This window comes from Motacilla alba, chromosome Z (assembly GCF_015832195.1).
Source record: "Motacilla alba alba isolate MOTALB_02 chromosome Z, Motacilla_alba_V1.0_pri, whole genome shotgun sequence".
NCBI lineage: Eukaryota > Metazoa > Chordata > Aves > Passeriformes > Motacillidae > Motacilla > Motacilla alba.
Genome location: NC_052046.1, coordinates 21,690,191 through 21,710,637, shown reverse-complemented (window position 1 = coordinate 21,710,637; position 20,447 = coordinate 21,690,191). Strand labels below are relative to the sequence as shown.

The following is a 20,447-nucleotide window of genomic DNA, read 5'->3' as shown; positions in this document are numbered from 1 at the left end:
TTCAGAGAAAAATATAGCCTCGTGAAGCACTTCAGGTACAAGGAACAGTAGGATGGCACACAGTGGTGGGAGATGAGTGGTTTAGGAAGGAGACAGATTACACACTTTTTAAATGAAATTTTGAAGTTTCTCTACACACTGATATGTGTGTCTAATCCTAAGTGTGTATAAGTGGTAAGTTATAGCATTTCAGTCCAACTGTACTAGAGATATCTTCCCCTGGAATTTTTTTGTGGTGGATATAGTTGTTTACGTGAATGCTTTGTAAAATTCTTGACTCCTAAGAAATAAAATGCTGCCAGATAAACAGGGGATATTATTTTTGTGTGTTCTGACACTAACTTTGAACCTTCTGCTTAGAGCCCGATGTTAAGAAAAATGACCTCCAGATTTTTCTTATAATCAGTTTTTTCTGCAATTTCCATTAGCTCAAAAACCCATTCTTTACATGTTATTAGTGTCAGTCAGTTTCTTCAGAGAAGTTATTTCATATAGGTGTATTGTAAGTAGGTATATTTTCTTATCCCATCGGTTCAGTTATAAATATTTTTCTTCTTTTATTTACATCTTAATATAAACACTGTGGACATAGACTACAATGGCATACTCCAGAAAGGAACCTGATTTAGAGATCCAAAATGCCATCTTTCGAAATGCAATGCTGCTCTGAAGGTAGCTAGATTTTGACTACCTTTAGCTTCACTAATTTCTTACTTCAACGTCAACTCTCTTCCATCTCCAGTGCAATAATTCTGGGTCAGGAGTGTGGTACGTATGGGTTATTTGTTATGCAGCAGCACTGGGTGTGGCTGTGCAAGGAACAAACTGTCTGCAATCCAAATGGTCGTCTGAACACAACAGCTACCCAGCTCAACCCCCTTCTTGCTGACTGATTTATCAGCACGTCCTGTGATATTGAGTCTCACGGTGTGTCAAGCTTGATTTCCACACCAGTTTCACAAACTAGCTGGTTTTCCACCAGTTTTCCATCACTTGAGCAGACTTGAGGAGCTGTACACCACTACAATAAATTGAAGCTTCAAGAACTGCCATTGTGCCCAAATTCAGCAACTGCTAGTTAAGGCTACAGAGTCCCCAGACAGTCCTCTGCTCTGCGAATGTCAAAGGGAATGGCAGCATGAGGTTTCTGAAATCTTTTCAGTTCCATGCAGGGTAGAAAAAGTCACAGGGACCAGTTTTATGTCTGTGGAAAGGCAGGAACAAAGCCTAACTTTGAGTAAGAAGTCAGTTGAATCCTGTGTAGACTGAAATGGAATTTCATGCAATAAAGTCAAAGGTCTGCAACATAATTAGTCCTTACTTGCTAACTGTGCTTTTAAGCATTTTTTCAGGTTGAAACCATTAACTTTGGCTGTGCTCCATTTTTTCAGGCTGTACATTATTTCACTAGATTCCTTTCACATGTGGTTTAACAACACCCCCACAGCAGCTCTAGGTGCTGAAGAAATCAGGAAGTGGAACAGCACAAACAAGGGTGGTCACTGTGAGGGAGGGAACAGTTGCAAGAGGGCTTATGCGGAGGCAGATGCCAGGTAAATATAAATTCCACTTAACTTATTTCAAGAAAAAATAAAAAATAACAACTTTAAAACCAGAGCAGTATAGCCTAGCTGAACTTACCAGCTTCATCAGTTCTAATTTCTAGTGGTCTCCATAATTTTGTTAACAGGTATGCAAACAGTGCTTTTATAGAAAGTTATTTTCTCATGAGCCATGTGACATCCACCTATGCCCTTTACGGACAAGTGTATATATGCTACACAGGCAGTACATTTTTGCAAGTCCTTCTTCTGCTCGGTTTACACAGAACCAGGGGATTACTATTCACGTCATTGTTAGTCTAATAAAGCAATACTTCAGACTGCTAGGTCATTCACTAAGAAATGTGAATTAAAAGTGATCTTGAGAAGACATATTTTTCTCAGGGTTAAATTCTCTCATTCTCTTCTAAGGAAAAACGGTTGCAGAGGAAGAAAGGAGGCAGGGAGTAAATGCACAGACTCATATGATGGGAGGAGACATGCTGATGCAGACAGAGCTGTGGTTGTTGCTGTGTCACCACGGTCAGTAGCTCTCCAAGCTCTATGCAAACTTCTGCAGAATAGCTGACCTGTGTGTTTGAAAGAACATGGGGCCAGGGAAGTCTACAGTTTGCAAAAGGGCCATGAGCTGTTTTCAGGAGGCCTGGTTTAGGTGCGAATTGATAATTAAGAAGTCCAGAACCAGCTCATGATACTGTGGTCATGCTGTACCAGTCATCCGAGAAAAGACAAGATGTAGACTTAGAAATAATAATAACTTTAAAAATTACTAGCAAAGCCCTCAGTTATGGCTGGGGAGCAAACTATGACAGGAATGCATGCCTCTGTGGAAGCAGCAACTGCTCTCCTGTGCTAGGCAGAGAAGGAGCCGTGCTTCAGCAGCTCTGGATAATAGGAACAGTGTGTCAGCATCATGCATTGTTCTCTCAATCTAAAATACTCCAGCTGCTGTGGTGACTCTAGATCAGCTCTTAACTGACTAGATACAGAAATCAAAAGGACAAAAGTCAGTTTCAAAAATCAGTTAGGTCCCCAGAGGATTTTCGAAGGTGCTTGAGACCACTGATAGATGATGAGAGAGACACAGAAAACAATTGACTTTCCAGGGCAATTTTGTTTGAGTCCTGCAGAGTTAGCAGGGGGAAATGACATTTAAAATTTAAATTAAAAAGTGAAAGCTTGAAGAATCTAAATCTACATGCAAATGTAAACTTATAATTATAGATTACATATATTTTCTGAATACAAGCCTATAGGAACTAACCATTGAGGTTACTGAACCAGTCTCAGCAGCAGTGGCAAAACCTGGGTTTACATGTCTTCCCCATTTTGTTACACTTGAAGACCTTTAGGCCAGATGTCACCACTGTTGCTAGCATTGAGTCATCTGTCACTCCAGCTATGGATCAGAAACACAGTGAAAGCAGGCTTTTTTTTTTTTTTTTTTTTTGGTAAGGAGTTCCCCTAGAGACAACCAATAAAAGCAAAATTGCTTCTGCATTTAAATATAATAGAAGATATTTATCTACTCTTAGATTTTTGGCTTTGGTTTTCTGTATGTTGACTACCACTTGATATATGTACAGCTCACAAACTTGGTTTCACCCTCACAGTTGGTGTGCTGCATTTTTCTTGTGGTAAGGCTTACTACCTTATTCATCTGCAGGAAAGAAAGGGAGATTGGCACCTGCAAACCTGCCTCCAATTTGGTGAAGTGTTAAAAACACTTAGGCAATAAATGGATTGTTTTCCAAGCAGAACAATGAAATTGCTGCCATCTAGATGAGAAATTGGTTTTAAATCTGGTCTCCTGTGTCTAACCTAGCACAAAAGAGATAGAGAGACCCTTTGATTATCTGATGGGTAGAAGTAGGGGTGACCTGTCAGAGGAATCTGTAAGTTATGGAAACACAAAATCGGCTGAGATGTGGCATGAAGGCAAGAACAAATGGAAAGAGGAAGTGAGAGAATGCAGGAACTTTGCCACCTTCCCATACAGCTAGTACTTCTGGGGCTAGAAAGCAAGGGATGCTGAAGTGGCACCGATTTTTTGTGCCTCTGATGTGCTATCTGCATGCAAAGTGAAAACAGCTCAGGCAGCTCTTTACACAATCTGAGCAGTCCTGCATCAGCCACCCCATGCTGCCTAATGGCTAAATGTGGGCTAAATGACAGGTTTGGCACAGTGTGTCTCTGCAACCAGTGTTCCTCGGAGGCTTGGGCTTGGCACAGAGGCTCCCAAAGGGCACCAGGTCAGCAGGATGCTGTGACAGGGGCCAGAGCTGGCCACCCATGCAAAAGCCTACCAATGCCTAGGATCTAATCTGCTAAAGCAGATTGGCCTAAAGATACTAGTCTGAATACTGTCATGTGGAATAGCTGGTCTGGCCTGAGACAGAGTGTTTTCCGTCTCTGAGAGCAACCCTGCCTGGTAATGAGGTTGGGCTGGGCAGAGCTACTTGCAACCCATGGTTTTGCATTGAAACTACTCCCAGGCTTCATCTTTGGTGGGGACACAGCCATGACAGACAGGACAGGCAACACAAGGCAGTTGCTCTGCAGAGTTAGGAGAGGCCAGGAAACCCTTGGCGTTTACTTATATTATTTGGCATCTCTCTCTGCCAGGACACAAAGAAAATCTACAGTGACAATGAGTGAAGGGCTGGTTCTGTTTTCCTCTCCTTGGCATGCACACTCTGTATGCATCTGTGCATGTGTTGGAGCTCCCACCAGGAACCCTGCTATCTTCCTCAAAAAACCAGCATGCCTGCAGCATGGCTCCTGGTCCTTCATGATTGAAAAGGCACCGGTGTACTTTCATTCACCGGGAGCACAGCCAAGGGAGTCTGCTTCAGGCACAAACCCTGATCACAGGGTTTTCTCATGTCCTCTTGCTCCACTAGTGCTGTTTGCATGAATTTCTTGCTTTATCTCCATTCATGTAAGGGGGCAAGTATATCCATTGACAGCCTCCTCCTGTAGCAGTGGCCCTATCGGCACATCTGGTTAGCAGTACAAGGCAATTGTTCTTTATTGTTTTATTCTAGATAAGATAAAGTGATACCCCTTCTACTAATCTGTTTCTTAAAATGAAAACTGCAAAGTGTATAGGTGTTTTCTGCATGATCTGAACTCTTTCTATTCCTACTTTTGACTCATCTGAAGTTCTCTTCTGCTCCTTGTTTTTAATTACTCTTTTGAATTCCTGCATTCTGGATTTCATCACATCCTGCTCCACTCACCGTGGTCTGATGTGGAGTGGTGACTTCTGTGTCAGCACCACCAGTGAGAGCAGACTGCCCATGCTCATAGCATTTCTCACTGCTCCAGACCCAAGGCACAGCCAACTCTGCACAGAAGTGTGCTGCAAGGCTCTGACCCAGCATGGTGTGACACAGATAGGAAGACCTCTTTAAATGGGAAATACCACTCCATCTGCCACAGATATGAAAAGCAAAACATGTTCAGTTACATAGAAAAATATCCTGCAAGGCAAACCACAGAGAGCCTGGACCATGGATGGGCAGATCTCTGCTTGTCCCCAACAAATGAGGCTGGCACGGCTCTGGTGCTGTGCTAACACACAAGAAGGGCTTCTACAAGCACATCAGCATCAAAAATGCTGGGAAAAATGTTAGGCCACTGATGAAGCAGATGGGTGTCCTGGTAATAGAAGACACAGGGAAGGCAGAATTACAGAATGCCTTCTTTGCCTCAGTCATCATTGATGAGGAAGACTCTCAGAAGACCTATACTTCAGAGGCAAGAGAAGAAAGCTGGAGAAAGGAACACTTCCCCTTGGTGGTTGAGGGTTGGGTTAGACATGACTAGACAGACTTCTTAACACACATAAATCCACAGGCCCTGATGAGAAGCACCCACAGGAGTTGAGGGAGCTGGCAGATGCTGTAGCTAAGCCACTCTCCACCATCTTTGAAAAATCATAGGAAACAGGACCAGGGCCCGATGACTGAAGGAAAACCAATGTTACTCCCATCTTCAAAACTGGCAAGAAGGGGGATCCAGGAAACTACTGGCCAGTCAGCCTCATCTCCACCCATGGAAAGGTGATGGAACAGAACATTCTGGAGGTCATCAAGCATGCAGAAGAAAAGAAGGTCATCAGGAGCAGTCAGCAGGGATTCCCCAAGGGGAAATCATGCTTGACCAATCTGACAGCCTCCTGTGATGGCAAGGCAGGATAGGTTAGATGAGGGGAGAGCAGTGGTTGTAGTCTGCCTCCCCTTCAGCAAGGCTTTGGACACAGTCTCCCATAACATCCTCAAAGGCAAGCACAGGAAGCGTGGTTTAGATGAATGGACAGTGGGGTGGACCAAGGACTGGCTGAATGGCAGAGCTCAGAGGGTCAGGATCAGGGCAGCAGAATCCAGTTGGAGGCCTGTAGTCAGTGGTGTTCCCCAGGGATCAATACTGGCTCCAGTCTCACCAACATGCTTATCACTGGCCTGGATGAAGGGATCCAAGGTACCCTCAGCAGGTTAGCTGATGATCCAAACTGGGGAGTGGCTGATACACCTGAAGGCTCTGCTGCCTTTGGGCTGGACCTCAGTGGGCTGGAGAGTTGGACAGAGAGAACCCTAATGAGGCTCAACAAGGGCAAGTGCAGGGTCCTGCACCTGGGGAGGAATAACCCCAAGTCCCAGCACAGGCTGGGGCTGCCCCACTAAAGAGCAGCTCTGTGGAGAAGGACCTGGGAGTCTTGGTGCATCAGAAGGTGTCAATGAGCCAGCAGTGTGCCCTTGTGGCCAGGAGGCCCAGTGGGATCCTGGGCTGCATTGGGAAGTGTGGCCAACAGGTGGAGGAAGCTGATCCTGTATGGCTGAGCATGGGCTACTGCCTCCTGTGGTGGTACTCAAGAAAAGGTGAGGGATGTATACACCTCTGAACATCCACTGAAATGTTTGTAGCAGCCCAATACTAAAGATAATTGTGTATATATATTTTTATGAGTGAAAGTATTTTGGACAGGGAGGGGGACAGAAATTGCAACATTTAGGATGATGCATTTAAGTCTGAGACATACAGAAGAGCAACAAAGTTAATGCTTGTGCTCAGTCTCCATGGCAGCTGTCCTTAGATCTTCATAGCCTTTGCCTTGCTCACACACAGACAAATATACACACATATGTATATTTGCACTTCACACTATCACCTTGTAGGTTAGCCCCAAATATTTTTGTGGAAGTAGATCAAAAGCAATGAACCTTGAGTACCCACCCTGGCAGGTGTCCACCCCATGAGCTCAATGGGCAGGAGAGATGAAGCGGCCACACAGGTCCTTCCCTGTGGCTGGCCAGGTGAGACTCCCCTGCACAGAGCTGCATCACACCCGGGCAGGAATGACCAACAGGTGGCCTGAATGTCTTCCCATTACAATTTTAACATTATATGCTCTGGCTGCAGCTTAAAACTGTCCCAGCCATCTTCCTTCTAAAAGCAGGAAGTGCATTTCATTTGCATAGCTCTGATGGGATTAAAGGAGGCATTAGAGTAATTAAGGTCAGGGGGGCTTACCATTTTACTAAATCCTTAAATCCACCTCCACTCCAACATAATTCAGCAATATCATGGGGCAAAAGTCACTGAAACAATTTATGTCAGTCTGGCCTTCCGTCAGAAAGAGATAAACCCTTTTCTGGACAAAGAGCTCTTTGGACAGTACACATATATATTACTTCCACATAGAAAACACAAAAAACTGTCTTCATTACCATCTGAATCCATTAACTACCCTATGATTTGAGTTTGGCTTTTTCCCTGGGTTTTGTTGGGGAAGTTAGTAATATCTTTTATGTACATGAACTTACATGGTTTCAATTTTAAAAACCCAAAACCCCAAAAAACCTTCTAGCTGATACAGATCTTAAATAGGCAATCCAATAAATGTCTTCCCAAGTTTAAAATATTAAAAGATTCATCTGTTAAAATGAGAATAATAAATGCACAGGGAACATTTGGAAGATAATGCATTATTGAATATTATGTGTTCTCATGAGTAAGCTTGCAGCAGTTATTACTTTTAATTAAATGTACATTTGACACTGCTGAAGACCTTAGCTCCCAAGACTTCATTATTATCTGTAATCCAAAGCTGCTGGATTGAATTTAAGGAGCCCTGAGAAAGAGTAATGGTGAGCAAAACTACTCCAGGGACAGACACACATGCATGTATTGCCTTTTGCAAATTCAGTTAGGTCAAAGCCAAACAGATTTTACTGGGTGTCCTTCTCGCAGCCTTTATTGCCAACTTAACCATAAACTGTATCACATCAAAACAGTCCTAGAGGTACTCTGTAGAGCTCTGCACCAGAGAAGTTGTGGCATGCTGGACAGAAAAGGGATTTGCAGAGCTCTCAGTCAGGTAAGGCTTCATAAGGATATTTAAGTGATGACCTTGACACCATGTCATACTTAACCCACCATTTGACCCACCTAATCCAGCAAAAGATGTTGCTGCAAAGGTGGTAGAATACGTGGTCTTTAAAAGATCCCTTCCAACCCAAACTATTCTATGATTCTACCTGTCTAAGCTTTCCCACATACCTGATTCAAGTCTCTAAGGAAAACAAAGGGAGCTGAGGCATGAAAAAAAATGGTACTGAAACTGAGTAGACTTGTCAGAATTACTTTAAATGTGCTGTGAATAAAGAAACCATGGATTCGAAATTGATGGATGTAATTGAAGCATCTTTAGCCCTGCTACATACTGTCAGGAAGTTATCAAGTTGTCTTGAGACTGTTTTGGTGACACACTTGTCACCATTGGTGACCTCAATGTCACTCCAGCCATACATGTGATGGAGCGGGTAGCAGTCTCAGCAGTGGGACAGCAAATACAAGTGAGAATTAAACTCCAAGCTACAAATTTAATGCCAGAGATAATCCAGAATCAGAAGAAATTATTTTTCGTCTAAGCCATAAGGTACAGTGAGCATGCAGTGCAAGACCCCAGTCTGCAGCCAGGTGCTGCAATACAACTGTATGCAAGGAAATAAAATGAGCGGGTGTTCCCCTAGCAAGGGAATTCATGAGTCACCCCTGAGCAACTTTGCCCCTGGGATGGACTGTCTGGGGAGTGCAAAGAGACCAGGGAGCGACTTTCATTCACCACTTGCTTGTCAACTTGCATTTACATAAAGCAGCAATTAAATTCCTGAGTTTGCTATTTCCCCAAACAAGAAGCTTTTCTTCAGTTCCCCAGATTACAGGGATTGATCCTTGCTCCTGGAACACCCATGGCTGGTTCTTGTGGATAGCATGCCTGTATGTGTGTATTTGCATGCACATCTTCCCATGCTCCCTGCTGCCAGAGGCTGGTGCAACACTGATTTCAGGAGAAGCCTCATTTGCAGAAACTGACCCTGCCTTGGTGGTGCAGGGAGCATTGGCCAAACAGTCAAGAATAAACACAGTCATCCTTGACTATTAAGAGGCCAACATGGTGAGACAACAGAGCCACTGAGGCAGAGAGTGCTGGCCTGCTGGCACTCATGCTGTGCTGGTGCTTCAAACCCTGGCACACAGTGGAGGTGTACCCTGCCCCTGAGGAAGGAACCCATGCAGCCACGGTGGGTGCTAGCACAGCCTTGCTTTCACCCTCCTCCCACCCAGAGCCCTGACCTCTCTGTGCCGAAAAGCCCCAGGATCAGCCACCTGAATTTCTTTCCAGATGTGAACAATGGCTGTATCTGCATCAACTGGCTGGGTGCAGCACAGGATGTCCCTCCACACAGCAGCATCCCCAGCCCCTGTCCCTGTCTTCAGCAGCTACATCTAAAGGCAGTGGTGTCTGGGCCATCAGTGCTCTGGCTGTCGGCTTGCTCTGCTGTGCGCACCTAGTGAAACTGCACTGTCCCAAACACATTATTACAACATTTTCTCCACCCAGGAAGCCAAACAGACAAGTATTTTGGTATTATTTTTAAAATTCAATCTTCTAAATCAATGAAGAAGATGGTATCTGCTTGACATTCAAAACAATGCAACTTTAGAAAGACAAACTACATAAAAAGAGAAAGAAAAGCATTCTGTGAAGGAGGGGACACTTGGACACTTCTCTTGATCAAAGGGACAAACATGGCTTCTTGACCACTGACTGTTCCCAGCATCACTACAAGAGTAGATGAGATGTCTGTGCTAATTAAACAGCATCTGCCATCTCCACAGGCTGTTTGAAAGTGCTGAGTAGCTGGTGAACAGATTACCACTGTCTGATTCCTCTACTAATAACTGATTCGTTACCCAGATTTGGCAATGCTTTTCTAATTGTCAGTTAGAACTGCTGACATTCCTGAATATTGCTCCTCAGATGTAAATAATATTTATTTAAGGGTACTGTGGACTCTGTTTTGATTTAACAAGTTCAAGTGAGCTTACCTGGAAGGACCAAAACAAGTTTTACCTCAGCTAGTATTTTAATTTCAAATCTGTCATTAGAATTGTTTCCCTTACAAGGACATATTTTAAATCATATGCCTAAATTTTGGGAAACATCTTGAGTTGGGTTGGGATTGATAAAGCTGCTTTGCAATGGGTTTAGTCTTTGAGAAACCATTAAGCCACTCTAGTGAAGTGTGAAGTTTGACCAGGGCATGTATTAGAATAGAATTTTTTTGAAAGGCAGAAATGTAGGCAATTCCAAATTCCTCTTAGAAAAAAAAAACCAACAAACTAATACTGAAAGCACACAGCTATGTTTTGTCTGTGGTTTGTTTATGTAGGTTATATACCAACTAAAGAAAGTGCCTTTTCTGAAAATCTCATTAGAGTTATTTATGACACCAGCTTTTAAAATAGTCTGGGAAAAATGTTCTGATGAAAATCATACACATGTAGTTGTTTTAAGTTCAAAATATCAAAATATGAAGTAATGAAAAGTTGTGGTTTTATTCTGCTTTCCCGTATTTCAACTTCTTTATGCTTTTTCACTACAAGTCTGCTGAACAGATGGCCACTAGCTCCTGACAGCGATACTTCACTAAGTCTTGGCAGGATGATGATGGCTCAATCACCCATTAATTCCATGGAAGATAATGGCTGAAAGCACCAGATCAGGTCACTCTTGTTGACCAGATTGTGCAAATCTGTACTGGGAGGGGGGAGGGGGAGAAGAAGGGGGGAGGGCTACACTGGTTCATTTGAAAGCTTTTTTATTTGAATGTGCAACATTCACGTGTCAGTCATTTTCAGTCCCATCACAAATCCCCACCCTGTCCTCCTGTGATCCTCCCATCTGCTGAAAAAGCCTTAATATTTTTCACCTGCAATAAAAAAATCACTCTCATACATGATGGATTTTCAATGAAAACCACTGCTGTGAGACAGTCATTACATAGATGTGATACCTGATCTTGATTCATACCCAGAGGCCAAGATACAGCCTACCATAGAGACTGACACTCACTCTCAGTTCCTCTTCAACTCAAATGCAGTTTTGAAATGTCCCTTTTTTCTATACAGCACAATTTTAAGTGATTCTTCCATTAAAAGAAAGTGAGAAAGGAAAATGGCAGACCACTGATAAATACTGGTATTTTGATTATTTTCTAAAAGAGAGAAATATGGAATAAATTTATTTGCTTCTTTTCTTCCTGCCTGCTTGCATTTTACATTTTTCATGTGGTTGTGCAGACACTCTGCAATCTGTCTCACTAATAAATATAGACAGTAGCAGTAGGTGGGAAGTTGCTTATTTGCATCCTTTGCACCTCTGTGTGAAATTCATTACCAGTTTATGTTACACTGAAAGGCTCTTGGAAGGTGGTCAAAACACTTGAAAACCTGAGCTGTCACAACCTGATGAATTTCTCATGCAGGTCCAAACTGTGGAGTCCTTATTCAGCCCCTAGCAAAGCAAAACTCTCCATGCAGCCAATGGCTGGGAAGAGGTTGAGGTTTGCAAGGAAAGATGTTGAGCTGGGAGCCATCGCTTTCTACAGCAACAGCTATGGCTCCAACAGCTGGTATATCCAGGTTTAGCAATTGCCCCAAAGATGCATACAGGCACTTCAGCTGATGCACAGATGAAAACACTATGGCAAGGGATTATGACATCTGTTAGGAGACCCCTAGCACTGCTTCCAGCAAAGATGAATGCTAATGTTAATGTCAGGCAGAGGAGGCTGTTTGAGTCAGTGGTAGTCAGAGCTCACCTGGCTCAGTGATCCTCTTGAGTCACCTCCCCTGACCTGGGCCTGGCTGCTGTCAACACCTGGAGAAAAAACAGCAGTGAAACACAATGAAAAGGCAAAACAAAAAAGTGGACAAATTCAGGGATGCATGGAAAGTATTCACACCCTCAGGGCCTGCTGCACAGCAGAGGCAGAGGACATGAGCCTTCTCTCAGAAGGCACAGGCCACAGAGAGCCTTCCACACACAGTTGTCCGGTGACCTAAATCCTGAAGTCCCTCTCCTCTGGGCAGAACAAAACAAAATATGCATTCTCATTGTAACCCTGGGAGGCAGAAAAGAATTAAACACTGTGACTTCTCTTTTCTTTTTCTGTGTTACCTATGTTGAGCCTGGATGTTTTCAATTAGTGTGTCCACTTATCTTGCAATTCATATGACCAGTCACAGGATCACTCTGTTTCCAAAACATCCATGCACCTCTATTCCTCTGGAAGCTCCTGGAGAAGAAATCAGCAAAGTCCCAATGCTGAGAAGAGAGCTGATACAGCAAAGCTCAGCTAATGACTAGACCTTCTTCAAAATTCAAAGCTATAGAACCCCTCTTCTCTTTCTGTTTTTAAGACATCTCACCAGTATATATTTCTTTCTGAAATATCCATCTTTACCGAGTGCCTACCTAAACTGAGTCCAGATATTCTCCAAATATTTTTCATGAGCAGAGAAACTGGCATTCTCCACAATACCTGAGATGCAGCCAGCAAAGGTTTCCACTAGTGTACGGGAACCATATCATGAGGAAGGCACAAGGTGCCAGCCCTTGGCATCCCTCCTGGCAGGGGCAACTTCACCACCATATCCACTACGGGTCAGCCAAGGAGAACCCACCGGACAGCTTTGTTCAACCCTATCCCTGCCAGTGGTCTGATATGAGATGTTCAGATGATTATGGGGGGAAAAGGCACTCTTCCCCTGCCCCAGGGCCTAAGGGTTCTCTTATTTAATGTGTTTGTAAATAAATCTCCATTTCCAAGGAGACTGTTTCCTGTTAGACCCTATTAAACACTTCTCTTCTTGTCCTGGCTTCCTGTGCTTGAAAGACCTGAACACTGTTTGTCATTTCATCATACGTAAATCACCCTAAATGAAGTAAAGACTCATTTACAGCTACATGAAATATAAATGACATGTAAACAATGACAAATACAGTAACAAGCATGTGGAGAGATGATCAGAGTTTCAGCTGTGGGAACAGGCCAGACCAGTGCTGTTGCAGGGGCCAGGACACATCCACTGGACTAACATTTCAGCACTGAAAAAAGACTGAAAGGAATGTCAGGGAAATATTTTTTTCCCACAGTTTCAGAATGTTTGGATAGTTCCCCTACACCCCTTTATAAAGGAAAACGTGTATAAGAAAATTAGTAAACTTCAATTTCTTTATAAACAGTAGTGCTACCCTAAGGGACATACTTTATTTTCTCTAACTATTATCTTCTCCTTCCTAGTCACATGCAGCTTTAATTCACGTCATATAATAGACACTTCCTACATGAGAGGAGAGGTATTTCAGCACAATAACCTGGTGGAGCAAATCAGTATTTCTTCCTAGACATTTCCTTGCCATTCTCTACAAAGGCTTTTCCATACTGATTTTTAAAGATATTTCTAAAATCACCTCATTGAATTGTTGACTTGGTTACAATCTTTTGAATTCATCACCATCCACACTCTGGATTTAGAGTCTGTTAGTCAAAAGTTCACATTGTGCAGCAGTAGCTGCATTGTGTACCTGCTGCTGCACAATGTCATATGGCACATGACAGAAACTAAGATGGGTATCAAGTTGGACAAATACAAATCCTTCACTTAGGTGAAAGAAAATCTTGTGACATGCCTCCCCACATGAACTGGGAGTATTTATAAGTCATTCATAGTCCCAAAATAATTTTTTGTTGGCATTCAATGGTGGTTTAGAATAGGAGTGGAAGTCAAAGACTTCACAATATATTTATCGGCAATCTCCCAACAGTAAGGAGAGTCAAAGTATTATGTGCATTTCCATTGCACTTAGCTTCCAATTAACATCTATACACTAGGCTAGCACAGATAATTTTATGTTCAGTTTTCAGAAAAATCACCAACCTAATGATGAGGATTGGCTTTCACAAGTTTTTCCACTAAATAGTGATGATGGCAAGGACAAAATTAATTTAAATATTTAAGTTTCATTGCATCATATAATCAATGAATAAAATAATCATTTAATAAATTATGCTTCCATGGAAAAATTGGTCAGCTTGCTCTGATTCACTTATTTCCATCATACATAAATATTAAGGTCACTGTGAGTTTTGCCATTAATGGGGCTCAGGATTTTCCCCTAAGAACTGCTTAGTGGGAAGGTCAGATTTTGTACAGAAGGTTAAACACAGACATTTCATGTTGGCATTATGAGCTCCATCATACTGCTAAATGATAAAGATTTTGCACCAAACCAATGCTGTATGAGCATGCTTACTTTAATCAGGTCTTTAAAACAAATTGGTAAGATGGGAGTGAAGTTCCATTTATTACAAGTTCAGGGACATTTATTATCAAGTGCAGAAATGAATACTTTTGAGAAGACTGTTCCTGGGGTATCCTAGGTGCTAGTAAATGTTGGGGTTTTTTTTGTGTTGGGATGGTTTTTTGTTTGTTTTTGGTTTTGTCTTTCTTTTGAATTTTTGTTTGTTTTGTGTGGTTTTTTGTTATTGTTAGGTTTTTTGGGTTTTTTTGGTTTGGTTTTTTTTTTTTTTTTTTGGTAAATGGAAAGTGTGGAACCTTGGATTTGCACAACTTATCAACTTCCTATTTCTACACAATCCAGGTGATCTTGCTTTCCACCTTGTGCAGCTGCTTCTCAGGAATTGTAAGGATCCATGTAGTACTAAAAAAGGCAGTTTCTCTTACACAATCTTTTAAACTATTGTTTAAACCACCCTGTGTGTCAAGTGTTAGAAATATCACCTGAAGTCCACAATTCCTTTCCTTGTTTTCTCTTGTTATTTCTCTCCACTTATGTTGACCCATGGTCTTTATTACTAAACTTAGAACCGGCACCTTTCTAAGTTTCTTTTCACTGTAAAGTGAGGAAAATACAGTCAAGAGATATCTGGATGTAAAACCTGCAATCATATACATTTAGTGCTTATTGAGAATAAATACTGTTCACGGAAGCATGTTTGACACTGAGAGCTTGTAAAGGGTCTGTAGTACCTTTATGACTCAGAGCAGGAAAAGGACAGGGAAGTGAAAGAGCTAAAGAGCAAGGAAATTTCTATTTTCATACTCTGGTTTTCCAGAAGTAAGTTTGCCACTAGTCTTTTCTGTTGAGAGCTAAAGATGACTCAATTCTAGAAATATGTTGGCTCAAGAACAGTTTGTAAAGGGATTGCTCCTCCACTTCTGTGTTATTAGTGTACTATAAGTGACATTATACTCAGGTAACTTATGAATGCTAAAAGGGAGGGACATTGTTCCAGAAGTGCTTGCAAAGACAAAAAAACAGTTGGATCTATTTGATGCTGTGCAAATAAAAAAGATGCTTATGAGCATTTTCCTCCAAATAGAATAATTTTTAGGAATTACCATTGTTACCTTATGTTGTGATGGCAGACATGTTTTGATGTTAGGTTGCCTTCTAAAAAGAAGGACATGAGAGTTACAGAGCAAAAAAACAGGCAGTGAGTGGAAACCTCTTATTAACAGCAAGTATATTCAATATAACATAGAATATTACTCCAGTTAAAAATTGGTTTACTTCTGCTGACATTATTGTGCAGGCAAAGACCACTGCTTTTTACAAATCGTACTCATGTGCAGAGACCTGCTGGCAGCTCATGAAGATGACATGGCTTTCTGACCTGTAGACGCTCCATGTTGCACAACTGTGCTGAGCTCTCTCAGGGAAGCCAGGATCAAACACAGGAGCAAACACATTTAATAGCAGACAACCAAACTTCACAACTAGTAACTGAAACAGCAAGAAGGAACTAAACTAATTTTAAAAAAACACAAACAAACCCCTAAGCAAAAGGATCCACACTTCATTACATGTAAATGTCATTCTTCACCTTCATATTCCCTTACTAGGGAATATGAAAAATACAAAGTATTCAAAAGACAAGATTGAACTCTGTCAGGATTTAATTTTTGACAGGAAATCCTGTGTGAATTTCTACTTGCTTTACCACAAGGGCTGGTGTTGATAGAGATCATATACCTGCTTCTAAAGGTGATTATCGAGCTTCCTTGCAACATCCCTTGCAGATATGAAGACATAATCAAACGCAAATGCAGACATCTGTTTTTCAATTCTGCGCCTAATTCATTTCCATGTAAGCAGAAGCTTTGCATTTAGAGAGGCCAGACTCCCCTTGAGGTCTCAGCCTCAGGCTCTCCTATCACCCTGAATCCCACCGTGTAATTAGCATGACTGAATCTGCCACTGCTTGCAACGGTGTAGTCTTGCCATGAACTCACTACGTCAGATCTTTTAGCTGCACCAAGACAGCTGCAAGGTGCAAGAGAAACCTGAGCAGATACTATTGTTATCAAGAAGATATTTCTAGTTTAGCAACCTCACTACAGACTACTGCTTTCTCTTCCAAGCAGAAAAATTAAGCTATTTTTTCTTTTAATCTTGCAGTTACTGAAGTAGTGTGTCTCTGAGAGATTATTCTTATTGGAGCATTACTCTGAATCACTCTTGTCTCTATCAGCAGATGTAAATAGTTTTTTTTCCTGGCCTTTCTTCCAGAAAATACTTTTGTTCAAGTGCATATTCTGGAAAAGACTATTGAACATACTGTATTAATTGCATGCGCACATACTTTTCCAAATGTGAATGTGAGTTCAAGTGTAGTATATTTCAAATCTTATTTCCCACAGACTATCACTTAACCTAATTTTTCAAATGTATTTATTTAATTTGAAGGGCCTTCTGACTTAGACTTCATCCCCCTGGGGTCTTCAGTTTTCTACAGCATTTTTGCTTTTCCAAGATATCCACCTGAATCCCACGGACAGCCCCACACTGGAGCAGGTGTGCGCCCAAAGGAGGTTTGTGACCTTGTGGGAAGCCCATGCTAGAGTGGGCTTCTGGCCCACTGTGAAGAGAGGAACCCACACTGGAGCAGGGAATGAGCATAAGAAGTCCTCACCCTGAGGAGGGAGGAATGGCAGTGACAACATGTGACACGCTGGCTGCAACCCCAATTGTGAGTCCCCTGATGTTTCTTGTAGAAGAGGTCAGAGAAAATGGGAGTGAATTTGAGCCTGAGAAGAAGAGAGAAGTGGGAGAAAGGTGGTTTTAGATTTAATTTATATTTACTTCTTTACTTTACTACTTTAATTTTTTTTACTACTTTGATTTGACTGGTAATAAACTGAATTAATTCCCCCTAGCTAAGCCTGTTTTTCCTGTGAGAGGTCTGTGGGCTGGGAGCTGGTCACATACTTGCCTCTTGGCATCAGGGACTTCAAGCAGGATCTGGATGTGCAGGGTGGCTGGAACAAGACTTGCAGCCTGCAAAAGCCTCTCCTCTAATGCATTTTTTACAGCTTCTGAAATATTTAATACAATCTCTTTCTTGTGTTACTCTGCAGAAATTTTAATTAGTGGAAGTATTGCTGGGTGAAGTAATGCAGCAGCGCTGTCCTCAATGAGATGTCGGCTGGGAGGTGTCTTTCCCCAACATGTCTCTGGCATGATCACCCCTGAGGAAAGTGTAATTCTTCATGAAGAAGGAGCTGTCTTGGCCCTCAACAAACCTGCTTTTATTGCAGTGTGGGCTGGTACTTCAGAGCTGGATTCCCTCTCCTTTCGCCACTGAAGCACATAATCTACCCCAAAATCCAATTAATGAAAGGAGAAGGCAATAATCATTCTCCATAAATCCAGGTTACCTATTTTCACCCTACCCTGAATGGCTGTGGAGATCAAACAAATTTATTAACATTTTGCATGCATGGGGTCAAATTTCATCTTGCTAGCACCATTTATTGAAAGGCAATATTGCTGAACCCCTGGTTCAGGGCTGGAAGCTGATGTTTAACCACAAACTGGTGAAACATTTCATGGTACTAAATTACTTGTGTACCCAGTGATGCAAAAGCTGACCTTTTAATCTACAGACAGCCAAAGCTAAAGATGCATCCCCATTCAAGCTGCTACACAAATCTTTGTGAGTGACACTCCTGGGTTACATCTATGGAAATCAGATCTGACAAAACTACACTGCTCCTAAGGGGGTGAAAGCCAAAGCCCACCCATTCTCCTGCACTGAATCCTTGAAGGCTTCCCTTGAGCCATCCCTGTGGTTCAATACAGAAAATTCCCTTTCAGTCTTGCATCTCCTATCTTCAGGTAAATCCATAGAATGGCCATGAGTCAGACATCAGACATTACCAAATATTTAAGTGTATTGCAACATGAGGAACCAGGCCCAAATTGTTTACTAACTAGCAGAGCACTCTATTCACTGATGCCAGTATACCTTTGCTCTTTGGGCCAGCTCATGGCACTTGAAGTGATAGCTTTTATAAACATAATCAGAAATGTTTAGCCTGTTATTATCTGACAATATAATTTGTGGGCTTGAGGCAAAAAAGACTCTGGCACAAACCGAATCCATCCAGTCTGACACAATCATTTTATTTGGGGTATATCTTAATCCCACCTTCCTGGTTTTTGTAGGTTTTTTAAACACTTGTATTGTTGTATAACAATGGTTTCTGCTAGCCTGTTCATAGTTGCCCCTAGTTCTCAGATCAAAGAACACCGTCTTCCCTGGGCTCTTCTGTGACAACACAGTGTGGGAAATGAACAGCAAACCCAAACTAGGAACATCCTTCAACTGTGACCTGTGAGGCAGGAGGTGAAAAGGGGAGGCAGTGGGACCAGCTCCAAGGCTGCATCTCTCTCCCTGCTTAAGGCTCCCAAAGACTGGCTGCATGCACACTCACCACAGGAGGTAATATAGTACTGTACAAGAGTAATCAAAGAAAGAAATCAAATAGCCCTATTGGGAAGGCCCTTCAAGTGCCATAAACTCGTAACAGTTATTTCAACTTAGAGTCAATCAAAATATCTGTTTTCTAAACTCAGTGTCTGAAGGCAGAGTGGGAGGCCTGCTCTCTCGGGATCCAGCGCTAATGTGGAGGTTCTTGCTCCAGAGAAGTGTGCCCTATTGGAAACACCCAGATACCGGCACACTTTGCAGGTGCTGCTGAGGCAGGGAAAAAAAATTTGATGTATGATTTCACCTGGTGATATCCTTTGTTTAATACAGCTTGGAGAGCACAAAGCAGCTGAGGAGTGACGGGGTAAAGTGCTGCAAACAGCAAAACAAGTGGTAGATGGAAATACAAACTGCTGGAAGAGATGCTCTGGAAGACTCCAGGTAGGTGCCCACTGCCCCAGTTCTCAGTGCTGGCTCTTGTCCTAATGCTCCACCAGGCCAGGCTGCTCTCATACACTCTGTAAAAGACCCAGGAGGATACACACTCTGGTAAACACAAGGAAAAGTGAAGGGAATTAGCTAAAGTCACAAATTAGAAAGACTGCTAGGATATAATACAAAACCACTGGAATAAACAGGGATGAAATCGGCATTCCTTCTTCACAAACTGTGCCAGCATTTCTAAGTCTTGGCTGCCTGAACTCTAGCTCTGGTTGAAAACTTCCATGTAACTATAGTAATGAGCATTTTTTAGCCCAATAACGATAGCTCATGGGATAAAGAGTAGTATTTCCCAACACAGCTTATCTTGATCTCCAGTGCAGTGCTGGGTATATTTTTGTTGCTAACTCATTGGTGTTAGCTTTATAACCTCAACCTATACATACAGATCATACAGCACAAGGTTTATTTGCACATATTTTTTATAGCTTGCTTGCTTATTTAATGATTTATGGGCATCATTAAACACTGCTGCTCTACCTTTGAGATGCTCCAGGAGCAAATGGAAGTAAACTTAGAAGAGCACCACCTCTTTGCCTGGTAAGGAATGGAGAGTTCAAAGGTCTAAGCAATCCTTTATGCTCTCATCTTCTGCCCTCATTATGGGCATCTCTATAGCCCATTCTTCATTGGGATAGGACAATTAAGCAAGGACACACAGGACTCAGCTCCTCCTTCCTCACAACTGACTTCACCTCAGCCTTTTTCCAAGCAAGGCAGGGCCTCCCTGTGCCCTCACAGGACTCCTGTATCCCAACTTATTGTCCACAGGTTTGGGAATGGGGCACTCTGATAAAGTCTCAGAAAGGCTAGAGGAGCACTTCCTACAGAGGCAGAGTTAAGGTTGTTGTGAAAGTGATACTGAAGAAGACAAATCTCGAATTTTCCAGTATTGAGAAGTTCAAGTCAATTGTGCTTCAAGTCTTTAAGCGTTGAATTCATGTTTTGGAAAGTACCAGGAACCATCAACCTCCCTACATGATAGCATTCATTTTTCAAATGCTTCAAAATGTAACAACAATGTTGCTTTTCCTATGTAGTATGATGACACCCACCTAATCAGCCATCATATCCCAGCATCGCTTAAAAGAATTACAGCAGAAAAAGGGCTGGGGAAATGCCATCATCAGCATGCAGGACAACTGCCCAAAACTGGCATACATGAGCATTCTTCCTGTATTCACACCTCTCCTTGATTCTGCTTGTGCCAGCAGAAATCTGCATGGGGGAG

The 20,447-nt window shown here is 42.2% G+C and overlaps 1 long non-coding RNA gene across 2 annotated transcripts in view; it reads right to left on the bottom strand.

Annotated features, from left to right (window-relative positions):
* LOC119695824 overlaps nt 1-20,447 on the bottom strand; it is a 149,696-nt gene that overhangs the window by 33,638 nt on the left and 95,611 nt on the right. The window contains exons 1-2 of one of the 2 annotated variants that reach the window (XR_005255399.1): nt 16,916-17,252; nt 11,735-11,793 (exon numbers count right to left, since the gene is read on the bottom strand). This is a non-coding gene — a long non-coding RNA (uncharacterized LOC119695824). Of the gene's footprint in view, nt 1-11,734; nt 11,794-16,915; nt 17,253-20,447 lie in introns of those variants that run through there. The other variant, XR_005255398.1, reaches the window with a different exon arrangement.